Source organism: Alligator mississippiensis, chromosome 11 (genome assembly GCF_030867095.1).
Source record: "Alligator mississippiensis isolate rAllMis1 chromosome 11, rAllMis1, whole genome shotgun sequence".
Lineage (NCBI taxonomy): Eukaryota > Metazoa > Chordata > Crocodylia > Alligatoridae > Alligator > Alligator mississippiensis.
The window spans coordinates 9,654,205-9,674,734 of NC_081834.1; the positions used below are offsets into that span (position 1 = coordinate 9,654,205).

General features: G+C 40.9%; 1 long non-coding RNA gene across 1 annotated transcript in view; it reads right to left on the bottom strand.

The window, feature by feature from the left end:
* The window catches only part of LOC132243971 (uncharacterized), a 224,548-nt gene extending 204,321 nt beyond the window's left edge, over positions 1-20,227 (bottom strand). Inside the window, exon 1 of the long non-coding RNA XR_009455538.1 lies at positions 19,688-20,227. This is a non-coding gene — a long non-coding RNA (uncharacterized LOC132243971). The remainder of the gene's footprint in view (positions 1-19,687) is intronic.
* Between the last annotated feature and the right edge of the window lie 303 nt (positions 20,228-20,530).

Here is a 20,530-nt window from a genome sequence, read left to right on the forward strand (position 1 = left end):
TTCTAAATCTACACAGATCCATAAAAATGTTTCTCTCTCAAACGTATAGACTCACACATATCTATATACAGCAAAGTATTTGGGTATTACTTTTGTAATTCAGTTAGATTAGCTTAATATTTTTGATGGTTCAGTCGGAACCTATTTTTCCCTTCTGGTGTGGGAAGCTGCACACATTAAAACTTCCTTAAAAGCCTGTTTGTTTTGCACTTAAAGATAGACATGTACAAGGTTGGACTGGTTTTATTTTATCAGTAAACACTTAGCCGCTCTGGAACCGGGTGCCCGTATCCAATAGCACGTAACAGTTCTAGCGGCAGAATTTAGGCATGTTGCATTACACTGGTACCTAAAGGATCCAGCCAGGATCAGGGTTTCACTGTGGTAACTACTATGCAAACACAAAGAAAAATAATATTATTTGTCCCAAAGAGGTTACACTTTAAATTTCTCCGTCTTAATTAAAAAAACACCACCAAACAACAACGAGCCAAACAAGAACCTCAAACCAATCTGACTCTTAGGGCCTTGTTACACATGTGCCTCCTGATACTGGGGAGGCACCAGCAGCCAGTTGGGAAGGGGGGGTTCTCCACTGGCTGACAGCCAACTGGGAGGCTGGGTCCTCCAGCAGCAAACCCAGAAGTGCCACTGACACTTCTCCTGGTACCCCCATAATCTCGGGAAGGGGGGCACCAGTGAAGGCCAATCTCGGGGGGGGGGGGGCACATGCCACCCTGCACCCTCCTATGCGTTGCCCATGTTGTTACACATTAATTTTAGGTGGCTCCTGGAGCTAACCCCAGGATGGTCCATACACTAACACCTGAAACTAGTTTTAAGCACACTTCAGGCAACTTGAAGTTATGCCACCCCAGGGCAGTTTTATCTCCGATGCACGTTACCCAGCTCTTGTTCCATTAATACATGGCCACTCCCCAAAGATGGTTTCACCAAGTTGCAGTCCTCAAGCATCTGAGGATGCAGTGTCCCCTCCCCACACCTCCTGTTCTGTGTGGACACTTTCCACCCCTGAACTCTACAGCCCAGGGGGTGCATCTACATGAGATGTTTACTGTGGAGTAGACTAATTAGCTCCACAGTAAATATCTTGGCATCTACATGTGTGCCCCTATTAGGGTGCAAGAAACTAATAAAATACAAGCACTAGCCTGCTGTGGAGGGTTTTTTTGGTTTTTTTACCCTGCAGCAAGACAAGTTGCTGGGGAGCAACCCCAGCTGGCATGCTGACCGCCTTGGCTCCCTGCCAGCCAGGGCTGCTTTGATCCAGCTCAACATGCTGCAGTCCTAGGCGCACGTGTGAATGCAGTGCCCAGGAGCAATAAAATCCAGCGTGGTACGTGTCAGAGTTTATTGCTTTGCATTAATATGCACACGTAGACACACCCTGTCAGACCAGTTGGAAAAAATAATCCCAGTATGGATATGCTAAAAAACCCTGTGCCAGGATTCCTCCTTTCCCTAAGAGTTCAAGTCTGCAGGTTTTTAATATCCCAAATGATGCATCTTGGTGATGGGTGGCCTCTAAAGTAGTTTTAGATCAGTAGCATAAAAAGGAGAAGGGGCGGGGGAAAGAATGGGGCACCAATCCCAGATACCAACTTAAGGGAGTGCAAAGATAGCAGCCACTGCTGCTACTGGCCTGACACTGCCAGTAGTGTTGGCAACCCAGTGACTACCATTGCCCCATGCACTGATGTCACCCAGGGTGCACGGCTGCCCAGATACGTCTCTGGGTTAGACTTCAGAGGTTGTAACAGCTAGACTCATATGCATCAAGTCAAAAGAAACCCAGGTATGTAATGGATGGACAGGCATTTAATACCTTAAGATAACATAGATAACAAATAATACTATATGAATATATATTGACAGAACTTTGCCCTTGAGAAATATTTTTCATCCTTGGGGTACTTTATTAGGGTATATCAGTACCATCATATACCATTTATAGATTATACCCAACTTACAGAAATGCAAACTGAGGCATGAAGTAGCCAAGTGGGGTGTTGAAAGTCAGCTAATGCATCATTAGCAGACTCAAGAGCAGGACTCTTTACCAGTAGGTTACAAGGACTCTCATTTGTTATGATCAAACATATTCAATTCAGGAATTACCAAAAGTTGCCACTGGGCAAGAATTTTTCAATATAAAATCTTTGAGGTGTAAAAGGTAGCATCAAATATGAAGGAAAAGTGAACTTCAAATCAAACCTGCCTGTGCTTTAAAATATTGCATGTAGTTCGGATTGGAAAGTAATATTTCTTTTTCTTAATATATAGAGTATTCTTACTATTGCGAATCGAAACACAAATGACATGGGACACAGTCTAAACAAAAGTCAGCAGCTACTAATGAGGCTTGTTAGTGATGCTAATCTATGTAAATGTTATTAATTGAGAACATCTATCTTTTATCTCCAACATTTGGTAATCAGGCAATTAAAAAACAATGACATTCCCGGCGGTTGTTCTTCCACTTAAAAAAAAAAGTGATCAAAGAGTCCAGAATAAGGAAAGGGAAAGTCCCTTATCAAGAGCTAGGCCTTGCCTTGGGCTACCAGGCCTCATTAAAAGCAGAAAAGCTCTGTTGATCACCAATTAACCTGATTTGTAGGAACTCTGATAAAGACCTCAAACAACATGAGTTTTCTTAACTATAATAAATGACACAGTTTATTGACAAAAATAAAAGTGTTTGGTTTGAAAAAGAACATAAAGGAGCTATTCAAATTTGATAGCCATACCAAACGGTGGTCGGGAAAGATGTGGGATTGGTTTGACTTCACCACATTGGTGGCATATTATCAATGCCAAAGACAGTCAAGCCTATTAATAGCCATATAGGCTGCATACATATAGACAAATATATACATATTTGGTAGCTGTCACAAATTTGTCCTCTCCAGTCATAACACACAGCAGATTGCATTAATTATGTATGTGCTGTGCTTGTGAATGGTAACTCAGTGCCATAGGGTGAACTACGCATCTTGGATCAAGAATGTAAAATAAATAAAAATGAGCATTTTCTTGAAGCTTAATTGCTGAATATTTTGTGATCATACTTTCAAAATCTTGGTGGCTACTTCAGATGGTTTTTCCTTCTGCCTGTTTAATCCATTATTCCCCTTCCTCTATCAGGCACTGTCCAGAGTGATATCCCCAACAGGTAGAGAACTGCAATGTCATTGTAAACCATAATTTTAATTATTGCCAGTAGTGCATTAATTCAGTGGGTGACTCTTCACCGTGACAGTATCTCAGTGGTTGTCTCTCTCACTCTGGAGGAAGAGGAAATAATTAGGTACATTAAAAATGAGGTCTTAGTACTGAATTTAAAAGTATTGTGGATGTGATGGAAAATGCAAGCTTTCCCTGAATTTCAAAGGCTGACTCCATCAGTACAGTTAGCCCCAAAAATGCCTTTACAGTAGACACAATATTGGCTTGAATAACAGCACCTATGCTAGAGCTTTTGGCAACATGAATGTCAGTTTGAAAAAAAAAAAAATCATACCCTTAATCAGCATCAATAGACTATGTTCAAAAGCTTTGCCAGCCTCAGCTTTTGATAACATATCTGATATTTGATAATATAGGTGATGTTTATAGTATTGAGTAGCTGATGCCTGTGGTCTTCATGGGACAGCTCTGACTTAGTTGGGAGTCAAATTGGGCCCTAAATTTGAGAAAATACCGCTGTCGTGTTTTCTGACATCTCCATTTGACACGTAGCAATATATTTCAGGGTTATATACAAAGGGCTCAGCTCACTTGCCCTCCTGTGCTGGAAGTTTCTATCCTTCATACCAAAATTATATATTTTAAAAATATTTTATATTTTCCATTTGGAGCCAGCATTTTTACATTATATATTCATCAACATAATATCCAGAATTGAATTAGAATTGAAAAAAATCACTCAGAGATATTTGAGAATTGTATATAGACAGTAGGACTGCCTGTTTTTGGGGGTGGTTGTTTTTTTTGGGGGGGGGGAAGGGTTCACAGAGTCTCTGATCATTATAAAAAAAACTGATTATGTCACATTTAACAGATAATATTAAGTACCTACAGCCATATTTAGGGACTGAAAAGGATATCAATGGTAGCCGTAAAATATTCAGCACATTTGAAGGGGGAGGGCTTGGGCAGAGGCCGGAAATAAGGCTTTCATGTATTTAGCTGTTACGAGAAGGGTTCGGATTTAATGATGGACATCCATACCCAAACATTTTTTTTGCTTCCATTTTTTTTTCTTTTTAAATTAAGGTTTAGTGCCAGAAAGTTACTGCTTAGTGACTCTAGTGGTAAGATTGTATCAAAACATTCAGAACTGAGCACATTTTAGAGAAAAAGCAGTACTATGAAACTATGATTTTGGTTGATGTTTGATAGAACAGTCAAAGCAGGTGCCATTACAGACACTCTTTCTAGACAAATAATTGTACTTCATTGGCAAGGGTCCCACATGCCTGTCATGATGAGAAATAATTTGATTTTTCTTTGTAATAAACATGCGAAAAACAAACTTAGAGATGATAGCAAGGCTAATCTGAAGAAATCTGGACAAAGAACAAATAGTATCTGGAAGATCTGCAAACAGACCAGCCATTATATGACATTTTTATATGAACTGGAGTTTCAGAAGCGGGCCCAGAGAGCAAAGATGTCAGTCTGGCAAGCCTGCTAAAATAGTACTAACATGTTTTAATTATATGATTGATATACATTTCAAAAGAAAGCTCAGTATCCATAAGGCTGAAAGGTTATGAGTAATATCTGGCAAATAAAGAAAACTGCTACTGAAGGAAAGCACTACAGATGAAACTTGAGATCTATTTAAAAAACCAATCAATAGCATCTTTTATTTATCTATAGTAAGTTTAAGAAAACGTGATGACATCCAAGATCTGAGAGCACATAATTATGCTAATAACAACCCACTCGGTACAGTCTGGCAAGGACAGGGGAGGTGGGAGTGAGGAAGAGGGGTGGGGGTATATTACTTTCATTTGAATTCATGTCACCATATGATACCAGGATATCTAATGTATTTACCCCAAGTAGGAACAGAAAAACTGGCCATTTAAGTATATCATCTATCACTACTGAAACAAGACCCCTTTAATATCATAAGTTTACATCATCAATTTACCTTAAAGATAGGAACTGTTTAAAGTCTGGATCATCTATAGGGTAAACTGTCTTACAAGAAACTCTGAAACATGACTTACACCTGAATTGAAGTGGGGAGAAATTACATTTCAGAAGGTCTTGTGAAACAAGTTCAACCTTTATTACAGCCTTATTTCTATTAATATTTATATAATCTGTTATATGATGGACTAAATTACTATCAAGATATATTTTGTAAATTTTCTGCATGAATTTTGTTAACATGTTCCATTTTCCATGATTTTATCATTTGGATTTAAAAGAAGTAGCATCTACTAGTGGAAAACCCTTTCAGCAAAACATTTGGGATTGGTTTTGTTGCCTAATGCTTGGGGTGAGTTACACTGGGTAAAGGCATGTTTATTAGGGCTGTGCGAAGCTTCGGTCCCCAATTCGATTCGGCGGAGATTCGGCCCGATTTGGTGGCTGAATCTCTGAATCCGAATTGAATCAGAGAACCCTTTAATCTCTCCAAGTCGAATCCGAATTCTCCAAATCGATTCAGAGAGATTTGACAATTTGGACATAGACACGGCTGTAAATGTTTTTTCTACATACCTCTACATAGCAGGTAGCTCATGAATGCTATGATAGTCAGGCAGATGGAGTGTCCCGCAGAAGCGGGGGAGAGGGGGAGGTCCCCAGCTCACTCAGCAGCAGACCCGGAAGTGGACCAGAAGCACTTCTGGTCCACTTCCAGGTCTGCTGGGGAGCATGCTAGTGGGCCCCCCATGCCCCTCCGGCTTGGCAACTGGTGCCCCCCCAATGGCCAATTGCCAAGTTGGGGAGATGCAGGGGCAGGGGCCCCAGTGCGCTCCCCAGTGGACCCAGAAGTGGACGGAAGTAGTTCTGGTCCACTTCTGGGTTCGCCACTGAGCATGCGGAGTGCCCCCCCTCCCCCCTTCCTGTGGGATGCTCCTTGCACCCTAGCCTGACAGTGATCACAAGCTGCACTGGTATCTTGAGGTATGTAAAAAAAAAACAAAAAAAACCCCAAAAAACCTTTAAAGCTGTGTATATCCGAATCAGCATCGAATCTGAAGATTCAGAGTTGGCCGAATCAAATCATGGACAGTGATCCGAACGTACAAATCGAATCTCTGTTCCTGATCCAAATCTGAATTGAATAGGGCCCGTTTTGCACACCCCTGATGTCTATTCCTCAGTAGTTCCACATCTGGCATCATCACAACATTATTTTGTTCCCATTACTATTTCTTGAAAACCAAATTCCTTATTCAGCGAGAGTCAGATTCAACATCCGGTGTAGTCAGCAAAAAGAATCCCATTAACTTCAAACAGGCGTTGGTGATAAAAACCATTGCCCCAAGTGAAATCAGAAGAAGCTTTGCCATTGGTTTTCATTGGACCAAGACTTTGGTCTGCATGAAGACCTAAAGAAGCAAGAGGGGATTCATAATTATTTATTTCTCTCAGTTTACTCCTCAACTAGAAGATAAATAATTTTCTATTGCTGTTGCTATTTCTCTTATTTTAATTTTCTCCTACTGCAATCATCTGCCTACTCAGTAAGGTCAAGAAAAATGAAAAAAAACAACAAAAAAAAAAATGGATGGAGAACCGTTTTCCTCCAATCAAAGATGCTGACATGCTTTTCACATACAAAATCCAGCAAACTTTTATTCAGATAATATTTGTTTGCAAGTTGCTAAAACTTCATGGTCAAGACATATTAGAGGGATAATCTTTTTATGTGGTGGACAGAGCGATATGGTAAAAACTGAAATGGTGACCAATTGTACTGTCAAAAAGTCAGGTGCATTATGCCACATACTTTAAGTGTAAGCAGCCTTATAAACTTCTCATTCTGGGATGGTTTTTGTGTAGTCCAAATTTTCTGACCTAGAGAGAGACCAGATGATGATCAGAGCCTGTGTATTCCACTCCACCCACTTAATCTATCTATTATTATAGGGTAGATCCCTTGCTTGGAGATACCCAAATATAATCTTAACACTCTTGGCCCAATTCTATTTAAGAGACATTTTATGAGTCCTGATTGACCAGGTCTGACGGTAATAGAGTGAAAGTTAATGCTACACACATCACATAGAAGAGGCAAAAATAAAAGCTTTACAGTACAGACAGGAGGGGTGAAGGGTCCATTGAAAATCAGAGAGATTAGCAACTCATCACATTATTTGTGGGTTATCAGGAGACAGAGGTAATGAAAATGAGACCTATATCCTTGATCAATAAGAGTTTGACTGCATTTTGAGTTCATTTTCCCCTGCCAAGAGAGAGACAGCAAGCTTACTATTGATTACAGTGTTAATCCATAACTAGTCTGGGCCCTAGCTTAGTGGAACAAGCAGGAAAAATAAGATAATAAGCAGGAACTCTTGATCTTTTATTATGGTGTGCTAGATAAAGAGAGTGCAAGGTTCAAGGTGGAATACTTTATAGTTAACCCTCTCTTTGCTGCTTAATGCTGATTGAATGAATCTAAGTGAATTAGCCAGGCCTCATTTCTTATACATTAATTGACCTTGAACATAGCCGAGAAAGCCTATACTAGGCTAGTCACCAACATATATAAAATGATTCAGGAGAGAATTGGAACTTAATGCCCCTCACGAACACAGGTAAAAATGCTGCTGTGGATGTGGAGTATGATTCAAGGCAAGGCCAAGACACTGCTCTTAGGAAAACTGGTATCAGTGAAGCAATGCCAAGGCAAGTCTCTAGATCAGTTCTCATTTTGGGTTCTTCCCTTCTGAGATGCAATAAAGAATGTGTGGTTGGTAATATCAGCTTCAGAGAATATGCAGTATGTTGCAGAGGTTGACTTACCATGGTTTTACTTATACTATACTTTAAGTTAGTTTTAACTGCAATGTTTCCCCATGGCAGCAACTCAGTGATACCAAAGATTTTGAGGTGAGCAGTTGACAAGTAGCAATACCCTACCCAGCTTCCCTTTATTAAAGATGAAGGAGAGGGTGCATCTAGGAAGTCAAATGAATACATTTGCAGAAACAATAGTCTCCTCAATAATTTGGTGATGGCAACATTTTAATGTTGAATGTACTCTTCAGTACAATGTAGAAGCAAGGATGCTTTAATCCTGTCAATGATTAAAGTTGGCCTCTAGCTGTTAACTGCTGTATTTCTGATGTTGCAAGCAAAAACTGGATTTGAGCTGCTGCTTTTTAGTGTTTTAGAAGTGTGCTATTAAATTATTTATATAGCTAAGTGTTTGCCCAGCTCCTGAAATGGTACAATAAAAATATTTATATAGGCCACGCAGCTTAATACTTTGTGTTGTAATCCTGTCAGTTCTAACAGTTTGGAGTAGGTTCAATCCAGGTCAGTACTTGGATGAGAAACAACCAAGAAACACAGGGAGAGTGGTCATCCTGGAGCTGGGTTTTCTTCATCCGAGTCACTATAGAATCAATCTGGCAGGTCGGTGCTGGAATTCATTACACTGCTGGAGACGATGCATTTCGGACGATGTATAAAATTTGTTCTTCCAAGATGTTCAGGTGTGCTAATGGTCTTGTGAAATCAATTTATTAGGAGGTGGCTGAAGTGCAGCATTGAGTTTCCTTGGAAGTTTTAAGCACAAATATTTTAACATTATATTAAAACAACCCCCCCACCCCACCCCACACACACACACTCCCCACTGATTTTGGGGGTTTTGACAAAAACTCGTAAGTTTTGGATAAACATTTTCCATTTTCAGGAAAAGTAGCAGCACAAATGTGGTCTCCTAAAGGAAGGTTAGGGGCTGAAAAATTACCTTTGTAGACCTTTCATTACAATGCTGTTGTGTTCGCATTGTAACCTGGTGCCTTGGTTCCACTATCATTACATTGTCTGCCAAAGATCCTGTTGTCATTTCAACTGGTAACAGTACTTCTCTTCTAGCCCCAAAAATTGGCTTTCAGGTGATCTGTGCAGTTAACTTCCACTGTCTACCTTACAGGTGGCTTCATTTTAGTAGTTAAGTGATCCCTATGCACCACTTTCCTACCTCAAAGGTTCCTTGTGATAATAACGTGGAGATTCTTGGATGACAGATGCAACAATTGCAATGCATTAATTGTCTTTATTATTATTATTATTGTTATTATTATTGAGTAAAAGCTACAAGAACAAAAAAACTGAGGACAGCTCTCCCCTTTGCTAGAAACAAATCCTGTAGCTGACATTTTTCTAGCAGTGAGTGACCTGTTGTTTCTGATACTCAGAGACAAGATTAATCTTCAAGGAGTAGATATTCAGTTATTCATTAGTGCTCAGTGTACTTTCTACTAGGGTACACAATTTAGCCATACACTATATATATTATAAATAAAATAAAATAAACTATGGGCAAAGCAAAAAGAGGAAAATAATCCCACTGTTCTTTAGTTTAGTAATACACAAAAATAGTACAAGGAAAGAAAATGCTAAGAAGAATCCCAAGAGAAAAAGGATTTTCCTAAATAAATAGTTAAAAATATTGCTGTAGGCAACACCTGCAGGTTAAGCTGAATAGTTTTTTACCCACAATTCCAGAAAGCAGAAACTCTCATAGATCAAAAGGAAGCTCCTTGGAAGATTTAAGGCTTTTGTTGGTTGGGAGTTTTTTTGTTTGTGTTTTTTTACATTGTTTTTATTATATTTATTTTTATACAAGATAATTCAGTAGTTTTCAGCATGTCGCTAATTCCATATTCTGAAGCCTTGACTGCATGGAACCAAATAGTTGAAACTTTTCATAAAATCATTAACAAAGTGCTCTTTTTTGTTGCTGACAAATAGGATTCTCCAAACTCTCATCTAATAAAAGATAAGAACCTTGTCCATCTGATCTTTCATGCACTCACTGAGATTTCAACGAAGGGAGTGGGGGTAGAGTTTAAAAATTATGTGCAACCTCTTGCAAGAGTTTCAGTTATGTTCATCTTTGGTCCAGACTGTATAACTAACACCTGGAATTTTTTCCACACAAATATTTATGCAAACAAATGAGGATATGTAAAGTCTGGTTGGAATAATAACGCAAAAGCTTTTTGGATCCTATTTTTCTGGCTATGGTCTGCATTTCTACTATTATTTCTTACTAGTGTTTACTCATTAAAAAGTGACATAATTAGACTTCTAGACATCTCACTTCCACAAGTATGGTGGGGTGAAAGTCAGTAGAAACAGGCTTTACACTTGGCATGTTAAAATGCACCGACTCACGAATTATCTCTGTGATGAAGTACACAGAGATGCAGACCTAGACATGTAAACTGGGTTGAGGCCCCTTTAAAAAAACCAAAACAAAAGTTAAATTGTTTTGACATTGGAAAGTATAAAACAAACGTAAGATGATCTTCCGATTTTAGTTGGAGCTTTCTTTCTATGGCATGAAAGTCCTGCACCGACTTCCTTGGCTCTGCTGAGCTATAGGGAAGTCAAGCAGAAGAGTCTGTCGCATGAAGACTGTTGGAAGATGGGCCTAAAAAATACAAAAACCCCAAAAAGGTTTAGACTAGGAGAGATGGGGAGTAGGAATATTTCTCCCAGCTTCTTAGAAGATGAATAAATGGGGGCCAGTACTTGAAGTTGGAAGACTACTTGTGTTAGGAAAACAAGGACAAGCTCCGACTTCTTTTCCATGAGTATCCAGAAAGCAGCCTTTGGCTGCAGTTGGGCAAAAGTCTGAGTGCAAGTTACATCATTGTGCATGTGCTGTGATTTAGGTCAGGCTTTGATCCAATAACTGAGGCTCCAAGCCAAGACCTTATTTAATTAAGGTGGGGGGGGAGGGGGAGGGGAAGCATTAAAGGATGTATAAGCCTATTGCAAAAAAACAACAAGAACAACAAAAACCAACCAACCTCAAGACAATAAACAACAAAAAAGAAAATATATTCATGACCTCTTTTCAATTCAATTAAAATTATTTGAGAGAGGAAAAAAAAGGTTAGGGGCTTAACTCTTTTCCTGTAAATTTATTCAAGCAACACACACAATGGGTAGGACTGCATGGAAGCCAAAAAGTGACAACTATGAGAAAATGATCACTTAAACTCAATTTAAATTATTTGTTTGCATGAGCAATTTAGTAAAAATAAAGTCATCAGAAGAAGAGGCAGAGAATAAATTAGATTAGTTTTGTTTGGGTTTTTTTATGAGACTGGGAAGAAAATAAATCTATAACACTATATTTATATATTTGTCCACATTAATATGTTTTCGCTAGTCAGCTTTGTAGCAGCAATGGTACCAAATGAAGACTTTCCACTATTTCCCCATCTTGTACTAGCTCCACAACTTCTCAGGTCTTTAAATCTTTGTTCGCTATCATACTTGAACTTTCTCTATTCACTGTATCCTTGGCCTATTTTCCATTCTTTGCATCTGGTATCCTTGCCCTGTTTCTCATTTTTTGCATCGCAAAAGGTATTTTTATGGGCCCAATTTTGATGAACGAATAACGCGAACGTGCTCTTATATTGAAGCGTATTATTTTACAAATTGGGGCATAAGGATTAGACTACTTAACAAGGGTTAGGAAGAAACTTCATGGTGGGCAAGTCATGCCATAAAGATTCTTGCATCTTCTTCTGGACATGAGATACTACCCAGGATATTATATTTGTGCATAAAATAGTCTAATCTAGCATAACACTTTTCATTTGTTCATCTGCTGATGCTGATCAGGTAAAGCTATATAAATTCCACAATTTTAAATCACAGAACAGCGTCTAATCTTAAATTGTTTACCTCTTTCCTGCCTCCAAACTTTTATAGTCAATACTAATTCCCTTCAAGTCATATAAATCACCCATGTCCATCTTATTCTAATCAACCTCTCCTCTATCCATTCTCCTAAAACTCCTTACTTTTGTAGAGAGGCAAAGAAAATTAGAAGGGAGATATTTTCAGCTCAGGCCCTATGAAATGAGATCTACCATTTCAGGAAGCATACAAGCCCTGGTGTCCTTTCTTCTGATGTGCCTTCATGAGAACTAGGGAATATGTTATCCAGCCACTTAAGGCCAACTAAAACATTCAGCACCCTGGAAACCACTTTCCACTTAAAGCAGAGTGGATGAATGACTAAGATTATTTCTAAAGCGATATTTATTTATTTAACTCTAACCTGGGCACTGTAGCTTGTTCCAAGATAAAATGGGCATCCAGAAATAGTCTTTTCCAGATGCATAAGTATCAGCCACCCCAGGCTCAGCAGCCCCCAGCTCCACTCTGGCACTCCGTGCTCCCTCATCCTCTTAGGCAGCACTTGGCATTCATGCCTTACAGTCATGCACCAGTGCATGGGTGACTATCTAGATTGCAAGGCTTCTTTGGTGGTATATTTTATTGAATCAACTTTATAGTTGGGGCAGACAAGCTTTTGGCCACAAAGTGTCTTCATCCAGATTCAGTTGAGGACCTATGGTATTATGATTGAATAGGCCATGAAGATAGAAATAGCCTTCTAACAGTAGAACAAAAATCTTTTCAGGGCACATTACAAGTGAGGGGAGACAGTGTAATGGAGTCTGAAATTATACAGCAATATTGTCTCTCAAATGGATAAAGAGGATTCCACGCACCAAAACTTGGGATGCTTGCGACTTATTTTGGGTCTTGCTTCGTTTGTTGCCGTCTAGGTTCTGTGGTCTCCCTCTCCTTCCTTTGCTTAGACTTACCCACCAATCCCAGTGATCAACGAGACCACAAATCTTTCAGGAACTCCAGTTGTGATATATGGGGAGTAATTCTTTCAAGCTGCATTAATCCCTTCACCTTTTTTAAGCCACTTTGACAGCTTACAAAATCATTGCTCTGACCAAACTCAGAAATGGGGTATTACAGTCCTCCCAAACACTCAGATATTGTGGTGATGGAGTTGGGAAGTAAGCAGCAGAAGATACTTGTTAGGTTTAAGAGGAAATGAGCCATGGAGCTGATCTCCTGTTACAACTCTGTGCAGATTAGAAAGGAGCTTTTGCACAAATTAATGAACACACACGTTGGTATAAGGTTCACTGTTGTATGCTCTTCAGTGGCCTCAATGAAGTGAGTTTAATGGTTTCAGCACAAGTCACAAAGTGGTCCTTCACTAGGCGATGATGAGATGGTAAAAAAGTCTCCATTCTCTGTGGACCCTCATCTAGTCTCCCATCCTTACCAGTGATCCACTCGGGACCTAGTTCTGTGACCGTAATACAGAAAAGATAATGTGGACTCTATAACATTATAAGAGTTTCACTCTCTGGGGTGGCCAAGCCAACATCTGTCATGAAAAGTCAATTCTGATGTACACACAGTTAGAGGCATATAACATTTCAGTACTGTGTGTAGCATCATCAGTCCAAAGGGTTTCTGGAGTAAGGTGTTACGGACAATCTGTAATAGAGTCCTGACATGAACAATAATTTCATATCAACTAATATGCTGTTTACTAATATGTTTAATAAAGCAACACTACACCTATGATTATATCATTTATAGCTACAGTTATAAAGGTTATTTCATCCAAAAAACAAAAGAGAACAAGGTAAAGAGACAAGTGAAATATTTTTCAACCCAAAATTAAATGCCCAATCCTAAATTTTGAGTAAAACATATGGAAATAAATGCCTCATGTCAAACATTTAGTGGCCTCTACAGATATTCAGCCAAAACAAAATCCAGTTCATTATGTGCCCAACCCTGCCCACCCCCCAAAAACAGTAGAAGAGCTGGTTGAAAATTTTCATATGGAACATCTTTTATTGAAAACCAGCTTCTCTCTAAAAGAAAAACAATTTCAATTTCCAAAATGTTTAATTTTGCAGCTATATATATTTTTTTTTAATTTTTAAGATATGTTATAAAAGCCTTTCATGCACCAGTTTCTGCAAATGAAATATTATGGTAGCTGTTTCCATAATAGCTTTAAAGATATTTTCAAATCAATACTTTAATCTTAAAATTAAAAAAGGCTCATTTTGTCAGCACTGAAATATGGACTATTTTTATACAGAGTTAGAGTTCATCAGACGTTAGTCTTTGAATATACATTTATATATATTGTTAAATAAAGTGTTGCATGGATAAACTCCCAAACATGCTGGAGAAGGAGCAGGAATTATCACCCTTTTTAAACCTGAATACAATTTGTGGAAGGTTCAATATGCATATTCATAATGGACCCTGGCAAGGTCCAGTATGCATCAGACCAGAGAGGGTAGGCATTACCATACCTAGGTAGCTCCCCAGTCCCTTGCTGGTTCTGTCCCAGTCTGGACCCCTGATGTAGGGGACAACATCCACCATACCGCTTACTTTTATACTTGCTGCCAGATCTTACTCCCATATAGAAGTATTTGCAACTATAGGCACAAGAATCATTCTGACATGTTCAATGAAACTACTCATACTTTAAAAGTGTTGGCAAGACTGAGGGCTTTGATAATAAATTTGGCGAGGCACACACCAATGGACGGATGCAAGTAAAACTCTGAATACATTTTGAGTATTACAGCCATAGCAATTAGAAGTAGTGAAATCCAAGTAAACCTTCTTTAAAAAAAAACTCAGGAGGATCACACTGGTATAACAAGATCAGAATCAGTCCCGTAACATTCATTACCGGCATACATTATAATACAATAATAATTATTTTCACAACACAATGTGAAAATGGGGCCTGTGGTAGGAATGTGCAGACTGTAACAAGGGCAAAAGATGAAGAATTAATTTTAAGTCTGTGCAGTAGAACATCTTAACATCAAAGTGAGCACACAGTCCCAAATACCATTAATTAATGTTTCCATGAGCTTTTTATTAAGAGCTTGCTCAGCAAATCAAATGTCTTTCAAGCTCACACAGCTATAGTCAACAGCTGTGTGCATGTCTATATAACACACACACTTCATTCACAGGGAGAGATAGTACCCTATATTTTATTGTGTACATTTTTAATGAGTTAGTATCCTGCCTGCCTATTTAAAGGAGCATCCTATTTGCAGTAATCCAACTGCTTTGTGGCTATGAACTCCCACTGAAATCAGAGTTTCAAAGTGAAAGGCTTAGGGGGAACAGACCTACCTAGAGGTGAATCTCACTCCATTGAACCAGACACGACAGTCCAGTACTGTGACATGGTGCTGGTCCTGGGGCCCTCTAAGCCTGAGGGGTCTGAGTTCAGGGGAGCTACATGGCAAAGGTCATGCAAGTGACTCCAGAGTAGAGATTGCACTTGCTAAGAACAGAGATAGTTCCTCTCCGAGGAGGAGACCCCATGCTAAAAGAAGCGCCTACCCAGTCATCAGACTTGGTTGCCTAAACAAGATCACACCATGTCCTATTCTGAGCTGGCAAAACACGGGAATGACTCTACCCATTAGTAAACTCACCCAGAAGAAAGGATCTGGACCTTCAACTTGAACTTTAGATGGATTATCCCCACTAGTGAACCTGTCCATCAGTTTATAAGTACTGGCATATCTGCTGACTGACTTAAGAAAAGAAGCATCTAAATTTAGATGACAGCTACTTGACACCAAACAAACAGGGAATAGACACAGCATAAATGATGCACTGCCTACAAAATAATGTTTTGCAGTGCATGGTGTTACCAAGCAAAAATACTCCTGCTCAATCATCATATAGCTCATTAACAACAGAACAGGTTGATGATCACCTGGTATGTTTTGTTTTTACCAGGCAATAATAAAAACAGCTCAATTAATTCATTTTCTAATAAAATATTTCAGGATGTTGAGAAAATACAGATAAGTAGACAGAATCCTTATTAGGATCACCAGCATTAACATGAAATCCTTTTGTGCTCATTAAAGAAAATACAGTCAATTTAATTAATGCACATTAATCCCTAGTTGACATTAAAATCAGCTGAAAACCAACATTGATATAGATTATTAAAACTGGAGCATAAAGAAGTGCTAAAGGTGGCCCCTATATAGAAGAAAATAATATCTAAGCTCTACATCTCATTTTAGACAACTGAATCCATCTGGAATCACACTTGCCAAGCAGCTATTATCCTTAAAGGAAATTTCCCTAAAGAATGGTTTACCTGGGAGTCTGTTTGCAGGCTGAAGTGTGTCCTTAGTGAAAAAGGGCACCTAGAAAAGTTGCCTGCACTGCTCCAACTTTTCATATGGTGGCAGTTAAGTGTTAAGGAGAACCTTACGCAGAACACCTGGCCCTGCCTCCAGTTTCACACCAAGAGACTACAGTCTCCAAGACAAGTCTTCTTTTGCATTTCCCCCTGCAAATTTCTTCTACCTTTCATTATTTTAGCCATGGTTCCACAATTATTATCCACTTGCTTACCTTTGGGCATGTGAGTGATCCCATCCCTATCCAGCAAAACTTACCTGTACAGTTTTAGACACACGAGCTGTCCAATCAAAACCAAGGGGATAACTGATGAGCTTTAAAAGTTAACTAAGGGTTTAAGTACCACATTTTTCAACATGTCTGAGTGACTTAGGAGCTCAACCCTTATTTTCAACAGTAATCTAGGCATTGGCGTGCCTAAGTCCCACTGACATTCTGTGGAATTTAGGCTCCCAAGGGTGGATTCTTGGAAGGGCCTTAAGGAGTTGGGTTCTTTCAAGGTTTGCTGCAAAATATGACCCATAAGGGCAAAAGAAGTCGAGCGGTTCAGTGATCAGAGTTGCTCCACTCACTCCAAAAAACCTACAGGCTTGAATTAAGCCTCTATTTAGTAGGTAGGAGAGTTGAAAATGCTGCTCCAACAAACCAACACACTGGCCAGGAAGCCACCCAAATAATTCAACAGGAGGTGTACTGTAAGTTCTGCCCCTTAAGATCTTAGGCATCTAACTGTGAGCTTAAGGGAAGCACCATCTTCCATTTGGGATTCCCAATCCTGAGCCATCTCCTAGAGCTAGACACCCAAACCTTCTCTTTCAAAAAATTAAGGGAGGGGTATTTCTCTGGCCATGCACTGAAAGAGAGGATGGAGCAAAGCTACCCTTTCCCCTGCACCGCCTTATCCAGTAGGTCAGAACGTCTTCCATGAATCCAAACACCTCTACTTCCCTCCAAGGGCTCCAACTAATAGGCTGCAGAATCCAGCTCAGATTTGCACTTTCTGTCTCTGTGCTAATATTAATGTCATGCTAACTAGACAGAACACACTGGTATAGAGCTGCTAATAGCCAAGTGGTGACCCACACCTTCCTATGGAGGTGGGAGATGCAGGGTCAAATCCCCTGAGTGGGGGAGAAAATTGGTCCTAGACCTTGTTGATCCTGAGCGAGTTATGGTAGGAGTTGGATCCATTTGGCATGCTCTGAGGGTGCTTATGAGAAGGGGTCTGACAGGCAAATTGGGTGGGGGAAAACACCTACATTGCACTGCCTGTCAAAGCAGAGTTGTGAATGAAATGCAAAACTGTCAACACCAAGTCACTCTAGGCATCAGGGGAACTCATGTCAAACACTCAGGTGCCTCTGGCTGATGGGGAGTTTGAGGACTTGTGAGGGCTTAGACACCTGTAAAGGCAGAGCAACTGTGATCTGGCTGCATCTTAGATCAGACTCCAAGTGAAGGCAGCAGTAATACTGAGAGAGGGGGATTTGGAAAGTGAGAGTTGGTAAGTCTAGACTTACAAATCTGGCAGAACTACATTTTTTAATACCATCAGAAACAGATAGTACATTTCCTACCTGCCCCAGCACAAGTGTTTAGAAAAGGCTATTAAAACCGATACAGGCCAGATGAGAGTTTTGCCACCAACTCTGTGGTCCTGCACTAGGATTTAGATAAGGATTTTAAAAACCCAGAACAAATGTCCTTAAATGCAGAGACTCTAATCTGGAGAGCAAGGAAAAGACAGCTCCTTTTTCCTCTTTATCCCTCTGATTTTGTCCTCTATTAAAACCCCAGCCACTCCCTTCCCTATTGATTCCCCCTGCAGAATCTTATCTTCAGCTTATAACTTACTTCATTCACTGTTTAAGAAGTTTAGATAACACATCAAAAGGAGAAAAGTGAACTGTGCGATTAACACTGTGTTTTCAGAACTCACCCGGCTGCTAACAAAATAGAGAAACATTGACTTTTATGGCATGACATGCATCATGCCCATGATAAGATTGGGGTCTAATTAAATAAGATGCAGGATTGGTTGGTGTACTATTTTTATGATAAATGCCAGCTCCTTCCATTTCCCTGAATATTTTAAAGCTGCCTTTCATGTGTGTGAAAAATGAGTAAAAGTGGCAGGTCTTATCACCTGTGACCTTGTTTTTTTGGCTAGCTTCTGTCCCCTTATCTATCAAACACATTACTCTCTCCATCATCATGTGGTAATGCAAACACGGCAGCTGGCCAGCAAACATGACCAAAGCTAGCTTTAAACTACCTCTCGCCTCTTTAAACTTAGCTAAAACGCTGATTAGGTTCCACCTCTTTGGTCATTATCTCATTTTGATACCCACGCGATGTCTAATAAATAGCTGCCTAATAGGCAGGTTAGTTAAAATGTGTGCTTGCTCGGGAAAAGCATACTTACAGGAAAGAAATGAGGGCTTTTGTCATAACCAACTGTGTAAACGAGTTCAGCTGTTTGCTAAAACACAAAGTCTGGCTGAGGAAGTAGAAACGAGGGAACTTTTTTGGAGTCCAGTGCACCACTGGGGGAAAGTGGTGAGCCTGCCTGGTACTTATTGCCCCTTTTTGGTAAAGCTTTACAATTCTTCTTCACCCAAACCTATGCAAAAAGCAGCGGGTTTCTGGAGCAACAGGCAATGTAAGGAAGAAGGCACTTGTGATTTCCGGCTGCTTCCCAAGGAGAAAGCAGCATTTTGATCTCCAGAGCCTGGAGTGGGGGGGTTATTACAGCCCAGAGAGTTCCTTTCTTGTGTATTTGAAACCATCCTTCCCCCCCAGGAGTGGATTGGGAGATAGGAATCTCCCCACTTGCTCTTGGAGCCATGCCCCTTCTTAGCCGGGACCCTTCTTGCTTCTTATGAGCTGTAGCAAGAGAGGAGAAGGGCAGGTTACCTGGAGAGGGAAGGGTGCGAGGGCTTAAGGCAACATATGTAGTGAAACCACAAAGCATTGTTGGGGCATGTTTGCAGGATTTATCCTTTGCAAGGGAAGCACAATAGCAGCTATTGAGGTGTCGAGCAATGCGGCCCGAGTGGAACAAGCCTGGACACATGCGTGCCTCGTCCGAGCACAGCCCAGGAATGAGGTCTGCGAGCACGAGTCGCTTCACTTGGCCAGCAATAAATCAAGGCAACAGATCAAGCCCGTGGCAGGCAGGAAAAGCGGTCTCAATCGAAATTAGGGCTCCCTAAAACAGCCCGATCTTTATCAGGTACAGAAACCTCCTCCATGGGGAGCTGGGAACCAAAGAACAGGCGACAGTGGCAGGACATGGCCTGTCTCGCTGCAAAGCCGGGGCGAGGCTGCGAACAGACGTGACATTTAGCGCGTTCCGAGCGCGGTTCAAGATACCGAGGGGGAGACTCGAGCCTACCTCTCGGGTAGCAGAAGCAGGCCCGGAGTCCGTTCAGGGCAAGGACCTCCAAATCTGGCCCTCGTTCCGCTTGATCCGCCTAAGAGGTTTAGCAGTCAGCTCTGAGGACGGAAGGAAACAGAAAGAAGATGGGAATGCAAATAGCCCCTCACCCAGGCTTATAACACGTGATAGTGTTCGGGTGTGGACACTTTGCACCTAATTAATGCAATTTAGAGGACTGCACGTAGGGGTGGAGGAGAGGTTCTTGATGCAACTCGGGGCACCTGCCTAATTCGTGGCATCCAGCTCGCTCCTGGTCACCTTCGTCTCCGCACAGTTTTGGATCAGCGGTGCCTTGCAAGCCCTCCTCGTCTGCACCGCTTTAAACGCCTCAACCCAGCTCGACCTCTCATTCCCCAGCCCCACTTCTCTTGCAGTGGCACGTCTCTGGGCATGTAACTGCAGCGGGCTGTGCTTGAACCCCTGGGTGGGAGCTCCTTGCCATTGAGATGAATGCCCAGGACCCATTGGCACCCAGGGACTTTGGAGTCTGTGGGAGTCTCCAGGCGCTGGATGAAGCCACCCCTGGAAGGGGTCTGGAGGGGCAGTAACACACACACACACACACACGAAGGAGTCTGGAGGGGCAGTGACACACACGCACGTGCACACACCCGCCTTGGTCCGTTTCCATCAGCAGATGCCAGGTCTGCGAGTTCTGTGGTGTGGAAGAAACCACAGCTGGGGCTTGGCGTGGGTTTGGGGGGTGTGTGTGTGCGTGTGTGTGGGGGGTGCTTTCTGCAGCCTTTCTGGAAGCGATCTGGGGGGATCTGGGGTAAAGGAAAGGCTCCCGCCGCAGCC